This window comes from Triticum dicoccoides, chromosome 5A (genome assembly GCF_002162155.2).
Source record: "Triticum dicoccoides isolate Atlit2015 ecotype Zavitan chromosome 5A, WEW_v2.0, whole genome shotgun sequence".
Classification (NCBI taxonomy): Eukaryota; Viridiplantae; Streptophyta; class Magnoliopsida; order Poales; family Poaceae; genus Triticum; species Triticum dicoccoides.
Window position 1 is genome coordinate 569959007 of NC_041388.1, and position 10889 is coordinate 569969895.

At 43.8% G+C, this 10889-nt stretch overlaps 1 long non-coding RNA gene and 1 pseudogene across 1 annotated transcript; one reads left to right on the top strand and one right to left on the bottom strand.

Annotated features, from left to right (window-relative positions):
- Positions 1-747: 747 nt before the first annotated feature.
- LOC119297914 lies at positions 748-3348 on the bottom strand (annotated as a pseudogene).
- Positions 3349-6461: 3113 nt separating this feature from the next.
- LOC119297916 lies at positions 6462-8561 on the top strand. The gene is made up of 3 exons (XR_005145761.1): positions 6462-6568; positions 7826-8058; positions 8507-8561. It is a non-coding gene; the product is annotated as an uncharacterized LOC119297916 (long non-coding RNA).
- Positions 8562-10889: the final 2328 nt, after the last annotated feature.

Here is a 10889-nt window from a genome sequence, read left to right on the forward strand (position 1 = left end):
GTGGAAAGAAGGATGGATATCCACTCGCGCCATCGTGGCCCAAAGCCAAGGTGCGTCAAGACCTGGAGTAGAAACGGTCAGGACACACTGTCGAAAGCCCGCGTGATATCAAGCTTGAGAAGCATACGCGGCACCATGATATGGCCCTTTTTTCTACCGCCAAACAAGGTGGCCGCATGGTAAATATGATAAATAAATACATTGCTTTATTTTAATATGTTTTATAAATACACAACAAATTATATATGTTGTTAAAAACAAGGTGGTACATGAATCTTTCAGCTTTCACAATACATCAAACAACAAACCTATTACCTCTGAAATATGCACACATGAGCAAACACAAATCAAATCAAGACTAGATGATTCTAAATTACTCTGAAAGCTCTAGCTTTGTCATAAATCAAACTTCTTTAAGTTTGACAAGTTTGTAGAAAAAGTTGCCATATCAGCAACATGAAATACATACAGTATGAAAAAATGGTGTATCTAAGAAAACTAAATTGGTGTTTTACATGTTGGTATATTCTTCTATAGACTTGGCTAAACATAAAGAAGTTTCACTTAGGACAAACCCAAAACTTCAAGGACTGAGGGAGTAAGAGGCTGTTTGGTCGGGCGCCCCGGCTTGCCAAGCCAAATATTTGGTGTTGACCAGATTCTTAGGCGTTGCTTGGATTGAAGCCAAACATTTGGTGTGCCCATGCAGCCTGCTACCAATGAGCTGGCCAAGTGCGGTTGGCGAAAACCTCCGCCAATATTTTGGCTCGCCCCGCACGTTGGCGTGGCGGCATAAACCAAACAAGCCCTAAAACTTATGTATGACATGCAAGCCAAACAAAAGTAAACCAGGCAGAACTCTAGGGCCTTGAAAGTCGGCTGGCTTATTTCCATTAGGCCGCCGGATTCAGTTCAGATAGCAGATTTGATCACGGGAACCATGTCGGCCGGACGCATCAGCCTTCTCATCTCCTCCACAAACTTTGCCATGACGGGGCGAGGCAGGCACATGGGCGCCGCAAGACCTTCCTCACCATTGGCATTCTTGACGGCAATAAGGGAGCTGGCGACCCCAGGGATATCGCGGATGCCGCCCTTGGCTAGTCCGGCATACACCGGTGTGCCCCACCCAAAGTCGACATCACGGAACCCGGCCTTGGATACGTCTGCCATCAGCCCATCACGTACGCGCTCACCATCGTGAAGTTCGGCCGCCCCCACCGCACCATGAGGCGCGCTACCGACCTCACATACTCCACATCCACCTCCCTCTTGGTCTTCATCATCAGCTCCACGGCGTAGCTCACCGGATTGGTGCAGAGGTCAGCGGCTGTGGAGATGGCGACCGGGAACGCGAATGCATTGCCGTAGTAGCCAACGGGGATGAATGGGGTGCCGCTGCTCTGCTGCTTCTGGCCGCGAATGCTTACGAGGCAGATCATCCACATCTCCTCGTCCGCAACGGGGGCCAGCGCCATCGTGCGGCACCTCCACAGACATCCCGTGAGGACCTCGAAGGTGGTGGCGCGGCGGCGGAGAGCAGGCGGGAGGTGGGTGCGGATGGCCGCGACCTCCCGACGCCCGAAGAAGGAGTGTTGCGTCATGGAGTAGAGGGGCACGCTGGTGTCGTTGCTATCCGGCACGTCATCGTACTCCCGGTGGGTGAATACTCTAGGCGGCGCCGGATCGTCGCGCGTGGTCATCAGCAGATCGTGTCCCCACACCGGCCTCACCGTGGGCGCTGCCATTCCCCGCGCCAGCTCCGCCACTGCGGCCAGGAACTGCACCATCCCTGGGCCGTCCGCCACTGTGTGTTGTATCTTCAACGCCAATGAAGCCTCTGCACGCTAGCCGTGTCACCTGCATTATTGGTGCATGAATGCATTATTTCTTCTATATATCTCAATCGATTTGAGATTTTCTGAGCTATTTCAATCAATTTGTAATAGCACAACTTCAGTACAACTTTTCTAAAATATGCATCATAAAAAAAATTACAAGTTATACTTTTTAGTAAAATTTTAAGAGAGTGGTCCATATTACAACCTCAAACTACCACCAAAGTTTAGAACACAACCCTAAACTACGAAACCATCTAGTTTACAACCCTGAACTTTCAAACCAGACAGAAAACAACCCTGGGGTGGTATTTGAATGGTTTTGACCAATCAACAGCCCAGTAATTAGCGCCAACTCATGCGCCATGTCCTCTAGTCAAATTTTGGCAAAACAAAAGTGTCCAGAAAATTTGAAAAAATTCTAAAAGATGTACACAACACTCATATTAAATCTCGGAAAGTTTCGACAAATTTTGCAGAGCATGAAAAAATAGAGCAAAAAAATCAAATTCAGAGCCATTTTGGGTCAAATTTTGCCCAAAAGAATTGTCCATAATCTTTTTTAAAAAGCCCCAAATATCCACACGAACCTCATATTAAATTTGGGAAAGTTGCAACACATGTTGCAAAGCAAAAAAAAATCTTGCAAAACTTCAGACCCATTTTGGGTCAAATTTGAATTTTTGCTCTAATTTTTTTCTGCTTGGCAAAATTTGTAGAAACTTTCCCAGATTTAAGATGAGGATTGTGTGGATTTTTGAGAATGTTTTCACAGGTTTCTGGACAATTTTTTTTGGGTAGAAATTTAACCAAACGAGGATGTGGCGGATGAGTTGGCACTGGGTCGTTGACTGGTCAAAGTCTCAAAACCGGTCAAAACAAGTCAAATATCATCTAGGGTTGTTTTTTGTCCGGTTTTGAAAGTTCAGAGTTGTAAACTAGACAGTTTTGTAGTTCATTAAACTTTGATGCTAGTTTGAGGTTGAAATATGGACTTATTTCAAATTTTAAAGTTTTATTCTCCTGAACCGAATAGATTTCAGCTTTTCTAAACCGCGGGCTACCTGGAAGTGGATGAGTGGGGCGTGGAGGATGTCGGAGGAGCCGGGGACGTCGAAGAGGAGCTCGTCGAGGCACGGGAACGGCGGCAGCAGGGAGGCACCGAACTGGTCAAGGTGAACGTCCGCGTCGGCCTCGACGAAAAGCACGCCCTCTCCGGTGCAGTGAACGGCGAGCTTGCGGCCTTCAAGCTCCCTCAGCCGGCCGGCCAGAGGGTAGTAGTTCACAAGTGCCGTGGCGATTGCGTTCCGGAGCACTGGCGCCGGGTCGTCGTCCCGGCCGCCGTGGCGACGGAAGAAGTAGATCACTGGGACGTGGAAGCGGAGCCCGTCCTGGTCTGGTCGTCGATGTCCGAGAGCGGCTTTAGCTCCCGCGGCGTCGGCCCCGCCGGCGCCACCAGCACTGCGGGCTTCCTGCGCACCGTGAACTGCAACGTCGGTGAGCTCGCCATGCCTATGCGCTCGGCGATGTGTGTCGGAGGTAGGTGTCGATAATTGTGCGAGTCTGCTTGTGGGCTGCTGCTAGCTATATAGGGCGTATTGCTAGTTTGATACACACAAAAAGTTGGCCGCGATCAAAAGGGAGCATGTGCATCGCCCAACTTCAGCATCCTACGCCACATGGTACTCAAGACCTTGCATTGCTCCCAGTCAAGCAAAGTATACACCGTTGTTTTGGGGAGTTTGGGGGTTGATGGAAACAATTGTACACAGTTAAGGGCATCAACCGGCTGTAAACGTTCGGACTGTGCTGTTCGGACAATTTGTGCACTCTAAAGCCATCTATAAAACGTCCACGGATCAGTCTGAATTCCCGCAAGCCGAAAGCAAGTCAGAGGAGGTTTGCGGACGTCCGGACAACTATCATATCGGACTCCGACAACCTCGGCCCACACAAAAAAAACCCACATGCATGGAGCCCCGCTTTTTCTCACGCTGTCCCTCCACCCTTGTTGTGTATCCGGGTAGTCTGAGACCGCCGCCACTGTCGTACTACCCACTCCACCGCCCAGCCCCTGCTGGACCTCCGCCGCACCACCTGGGCGCCAGCTGACTTGCCTACGCCTCCCTTCCACCCCTAGTCTGGCCCTCACCCAAGTTTTCTAATTCCGGTCCGTGAAATATAGAAACAGACCGAAAACCGGAAATTCGGGTGGTCCCCGGAAAATACGGTTACCGTCCAAAAATTTCAAAAGTGGAGTTGAATTTAAATGACGATGAAGGTCCCCCCCCCCCTCCCTAGCATAGAGTCCTTAGGGATCATCACTGAGTTGCCACGATCGATCCATCAATGGTAATTAAGCATTACCACTGAAGGCGGTTTGCCATAGGTCGGTCAGTGTTGCGGCGTTAGTGTCAGTGATATCTAGCCACGCACGTTTGTGTTTGCCATGCCTGACGTACGTGAGTCGTTCGTGCTCCCGCGTGTGGAAATTGCCCCTGTTTTCTCTAATTTTCACCATTTCTCTCATAAACCCCTAGCCTGCGGTCGAGGTTCCCTTGCGACTTGGTTCACGAAAAACTTATGGGACCACGGCAAGAATGAAAATAACAGTACCGATAACTACTTTTTGCGTCAACAAATAACATTATCTAAAATATGGTGTATGACCGTAATACAGGAGGTGTGCTTCGCTTTTGCTCTAAGCTAGTGAGAACCACAAGTATTGTAGATGCACAAAAACGGAGGTATGCCATAGAGTTGCGGTTTTATGTTACAACAGCCCAAAAGGATGCCTCTTGTCGCAGTTTACATTTTATTATACTACTCCTTTCTTTCATAAATATAAGGTTCACATATTTCCAAGATTTAAATTTGACCAATAATTGAAAGATAGATTGTCGCAGTTTACATTTTATTATACTACTCCTTTCTTTCATAAATATAAGGTTCACATATTTCCAGGATTTAAGTTTGACCAATAATTGAAAGATAAATTTCATCAATTGCATGTTTGTATCACATAAGTCACAACATTATTGATCATATTCCTTGTTAAAGATAAGTCTTGTCGCGCATCAAGGCTACATTAACCAAATGCTTATGATTAGAGTATAAATGGCCCAGCCTTTTTTATGCGTGTATTCCAACTATATATAGTAGTACCCGCAAAAAAACTATATATAGTAGTAGGCGTGCATCTGTGTGTGTGACAGGAGTAGGACTTGATCATAATTTACTCGAACCGGCTAATTAAGTATGCATGCAGCTCTGCTCGATTCGTTCCAAACATACTAGTAGTACAAGAATCCTACGTTGATGGAAGGCAATGGAGAGTGGTTGGGCTCTTGCTCGTCCATAGCGCCATGTCGTAGGTTAACCATATTTAGCTCCAATGCATGCTTTGCACGCATATAATTTCCATTTATATCTGTGCCAACGCACTGCTGTGCATATTAGTCCTAAAATATTCATATCAGTGACAGAACAGGAAACTTTCAAATCTGTTAGCACTAATAAGGTGACGCCACAGACCACCACTCCCCGTTTCAGAGGCCGAATAAACGAGCAACTTGCTTATACAAGTATAGCAAGTAGCGGCATGTGCATACCAACTGTGGCTAAAGTTTTGCATGCAGCTCAGGTCGATTCGTTCCAAACTTAGTAGTACAAGAACCCTACGTTAGTGGAAGGCAATGGAGAGTGGTTGAGCTCTTACTCGTCTACAGCGAGGTGTTGTACGTTAATCATATTTAGCAGCCTAAAATATTCTTCCTAGAGTTGTCTAATGAATGCTTTGCAAGCATATGATGGCTATTAGTTTTACCTATGCCAACTAACCACACTCGGCCAAAGAAATACTAGCTCAGTGCACTTGCCTTCAATCATGTATGATCTGCACGGAATTAGCTACTTCCTCTGTTCCTAAATATAAGTCTTTTTGTAGAGATTTCACTATGGATCAGCAAAATGAGTGAATCTACACTCTAAAATGCATCTACACTCTAAGCCATCAATCATGTATTTAGGAACGAAGGAAGTACTTTACTTTGAATTAGATAGGCTTACATCTATCTACTACCACTATAAAAAAAGAGAAGGGCAGATCTAAATAACCAGAACCGTCTATCTATTAGATCCAAGGGTCTAAAACACCTCTATGTTTAACGCAACAAGGCATGCAATTAAGCCACCCCGCGCCATCGATCGCTAATCCTATCCGCCCCTTCTCAAAAAGAAAAGAAAAAAACGCTCTCCACCCCACGCCCTGCTCCTCGCTCATGAAACCGCACAGCCCCGCCGCCCCCATCCCCCCGCGCGCACGACTCCTCGCCGCCTCTCGCTTCCTCGCTGCCGGGCTTGCAGCTCGCTTGGCCCGCATGGCCCTGCCGCCTCTCCCATGCCCAGCGAGCGGTTGAACTAGACAAGAGGAGAGCTGCGGCAAGCGCCATGGTGCCGATCCGGCCACCCCCACCCTTGCTTACACCGGATCCGTCTCTCTCTAACCCATCTCCTGGTCCGATCCAATGGCGACTGCACTTCATCGACCTCAGGACGCCGCGAGGTCCTAGCGGCGGCGGCAGGCACCACACGGGGAGTGGAAAGATGGGGCAGCGGCGGCGTGCCAGAGTCTCTTGGGTTCCCGTCCCATGTCGTAATCAAATCACAGCCACAACCGGCGAGGCTTCAGTTAACATTCCCAACTTCTTGGCCAATACAACGATAATCAGGTACCTATGAATCATCAAACTGAAGTTGGCTTCTTCATCTGTATTTCTATTGTATTAGATGCAGATATTTAGACATTTGCTTTAGTTTTTACAAACTGAAGAATGTGGACTGATTTGTTGACGTGGACTGATGCTTTAGATATTTAGGCATTCAATTGTCAAATTTGGTGTTGTCCGATTTCTGTTTGCACATAAATATTCAGTGCATGAGAAGCATGTATTGTGGCATTTCCTTCTGTCAATATTCAGTCTGAACCAATTAGGCGAACAGTTCGTGCTAATTTCTATTCATATGTGGTCTCTATGTATAGAGGCTCCAAGAAAGAAGGATGGGTGTGTAATACGTAGTCATGTCTTGGTTCATTCTTTTCCACTTAAAAAATATTTTAAGAAATCAAGTAGCCTGCTTAGAAGCTGGGGACCCATGTGTTACTGTGCAATTCCAGCTTCCAGATTATAAAGAGGATCATGGAGCTATAGATAAAATGCAATGACTTACAATAATGTCTACTGACTTGGCAAGAGGTTTCTTATCAAACTATTCACATCTTATTTATATTTTCCATGCTATTTGAAGGTGAATAATTATCTTTTAGAATTGTGCACATTTGGTAAACTATTGTCGTTCCTACTTTCAGTTTTATGTAGAGAAATTATTTTATGACACTACATCATTCAGGGAGAACATACACACAATTGTGACGAAAAAGCACACACACATTTCAAAATCTAACTTTGACCATCAATTTAACAAACCAAATGTGTGTTATACTCAATACAGGTTATTATACCGTTGAGCTCATATTTGAGAAAAAAATAGTACTGCCTTCGTGCAGAAATACTTATCGCTCAAATGGATGTATCTAAACATATTTCAGTGCTAGATACATCCGTTCGAGCGACATGAATTTCCGGAGGAAGGAGTAGTATAATTTTCAAGTCACATAAGTTGCGCTTTGAGATAGGATAAAATAAGCAGACTTGATCTCTCCCTACTCCACGTTAAAGAACTCTTATTCAGCTGATTCCCTGTTTAATGCTTGTGTTTCGTACATTCATTTAAGGAGTTGCCTCTTCATAAAAATAAGTGTTCTGTCTTTTGGGTTCTACATATCACATTGGTTTAATCTCTGTGGGGCAGAATAAATCTTGTATGTTTTACATGTGGGCTGATACACAGAAGTCATTTTCACATCTTTATTCTGGCAAGCTTTACTATTATAACTTGATAGCATGTGAAATTTTGGATAATTGCAGCGCCTCACCCCACTCCACTCCATGCCAGCCCAACAGTCATGTTATTGAACACGGGAGAGAAACCGAGCACCACTTTTCACTTGAATTAGAAACGCCAAAGGTTTGGGATTATGCTCGTGACGGCTACGTCCATCATGTATTATGTCCAAAGCAGATGCCATGTGTTGATATGTAATGGTGGTGCAGTAATGGATGAAGCTCTATTGAACATGAAAGTTAAGATGTAATCTATGGTATGTTTCTGTGCATTTTCTTTTACAAATCTGCTCCTTCTCTTCTTTTAGATTGTCAGAGAGTACAATGATATGATCGACATTTATTATCAGCTTATAAGTTCATTGTGACTCTGGTTTTGAGATAATGTACTACCGATATAAGTCACTTCTGCTAGAAATCAAATAGAATTAATTATAAGTTTCTACTACTGCATGATACACTCTGAACGTTACACCAAAGCTTGATAAGTGCACTGAAGAGAAACATTTTCTTGATGAAGTTGTTCCATTTTTTAACTTCTGTAGGCATAAAGAAAATCTGCACACTTTGGTTTAGCAGTGAAGTTGTCTCATGCCATTGTAATTTATATTAGTGGTTTTGAAAAAACAAAGTTGCATGTGCTGCCTAATTCTGCATGTGTGCATTTTCTTGTAACTTCTATGCCTTTCTTTTTTGCTCTTTTAGGAAAACCATAGGATGATTTCAGAATCACCATGGGTTGAAAGAGCAGCTGGCTATCACGCGATGGCCGTTTCTGTGGACGTGACTTGGAGCGTCAGAAGGTTTTCGCTATGTTTGATCTGATTTCCTTTCAAATTGAAATGTGGTTTTTTCTTTATCCGAGTAAGCAATTTTCGTTAGCGAAGTAGGTGACTCAAAATGGAAGAAAACATGGTAGGCAGTGTGATGATTGATTTTTGGTTTTCGTGTTGGGGCGACATGATTGATGTTGGTATCATTGGGCCAGCCTTCGGTTCTTCCAAAAAAATGGAGCGATCCTGGTTTAGTATTCCTGTATTTTCTAAGATGTGAAGTCCTGCATATTCTTGAGGTTTTATCCATTAGAACATTGATTGATATCCTTGGGCAAGTGCGTATAATTTTGTTTATTTACAGTGGGATTCAGATGAGAGCGTGATAAATATACCATTCCATCTGATTAGTTTCATGCCTCCCTGTCAGAGATTAGAGGCAAAAATCACTGATTGATGATAACATTTGGAGCTGTTGGTTTTCCGCCGGTTTGTCTGCGTTATGATTTTGGGTAGTTTGTTTGCACACTGAAATCTGGTATATGAATAATTGTAATGAAATTATATCAGAGATTCAGAGCTGCCTAATTTATAGCATAGAGCCATTAGATGCCATATCCTGGAATTTAACTAATGTCCTTGACTTTTGAGTGTGTTTCCAGGTAACAATTGGAAAGAAATTGACCGTCGACCTTCATTTTAGTTTGGTTTGTTAATAAGTTGAGGGTGTGTAAGGGGTTAGATGAAATATGCCATAATTCAAAAATGGTAACTATCCCAATTAAAAAGATTTTCATTGTGTTCTTGGAAACTTGCTGAACGTACTGAAGAATTTTCCTCTTATCAAGCGAATACTGAAATTGACACTCTATTGTAGCAATCCTGGTGGCTGCAACTTTGCATATATAGTATGCTCACTAGTAGAAAAAGGATCAAATGTGAAGCACATTAGTGCCGGTTTGAATTTGAGCCGGCACTAATGTGACCATTAGTGCCGGTTCCAACGGCTAGGCGGACGGGCATCATTAGTACCGGTTCGTGGGAAACCTTTAGTACCGGTTCATGCCATGAACCGGTACTAATGAGGTTGTGTCAGGCTATGGTCAGGCTGGGGCCCCCACGAAGACCTTTAGTACCGGTTCATGTCATGAACCGGTACTACAGTTTCTTAGTAAGCTGATTTTTAGTCCCACCTCGCCAAGAGAGAGGCAGTATGAGCGGTTTATAAGCCGTGAGTGCACAGATAATGACGAAGAGGCGCAATGCTCACCTGCATGTTAATTAGCTTCAAACCTTTCGGAATAGCATAGATTGCACTGAGCTATATGCAGTGCAGTCTACACTATTCCGAAAGTCTTGAAGCAAATTAACCAGCATTGCACCTCTTTTTTATTTTTAATAACTTATTTGAACTCCGGACTTCTTTTGTGTTCAGTATGCAGCATTCAAAGCGACGTCATCAATTTCCAACATGTTCTGACATCATTTGTTGTTTTTCGGTCATTTACCTAATTGTTTAGAGAGCTAAATGACCGTGAAATTGAAAATCACTACAAAATGAATCCTGAAAATGTTGAAACTTGGCATGGTATCATCATTTCACCCGCATAGCATGCACGAAAGAGTAGAGAGGGTCACGGCAAAAATTGGACGCAGTTCGTGTATAAACTGGACAAACTCTTTCGGAGTATCAGGGTTTCAGACGAGAACTCATCTGTTACACGGCCACTTCAATGTTTTTTAAACTTATTTAAACTCCGGACTTCTTTTGTGTTCAGTATGCAGCATGCAAAGCGATGTCATCAATTTCCAACATGTTCTCACATCATTTGTTGTTTTTCGGTCATTTACCTAATTGTTTAAAGAGCTAAATGACCGTAAAATTAAAAATCACTACAAAATGAATCATGAAAATGTTGAAACTTGGCATGGTATCATCATTTCACCTGCATAGCATGTGCGAAAGAGTAGAGAGGGTCACGACAAAAACTGGACGCACTTCATGTACAAACTGGACAAACTCTTTCGGAGTATCAGGGTTTCGGACGAGAACTCATCTGTTACACGGCCACTTCAATGTTTTTTAAACTTATTTGAACTTCGGACTTCTTTTGTGTTCAGTATGCAGCATTCAAAGCGACGCCATCAATTTCTAACATGTTCTAACATCATTTGTTGTTTTTTGGTCATTTACCTAATTGTTTAAAGAGCTAAATGACCGTGAAATTGAAAATAACTACAAAATGAATCCTGAAAATGTTGAAACTTGGCATGGTATCATGATTTCACCCGCATAGCATGTGCGAAAGAGTAGA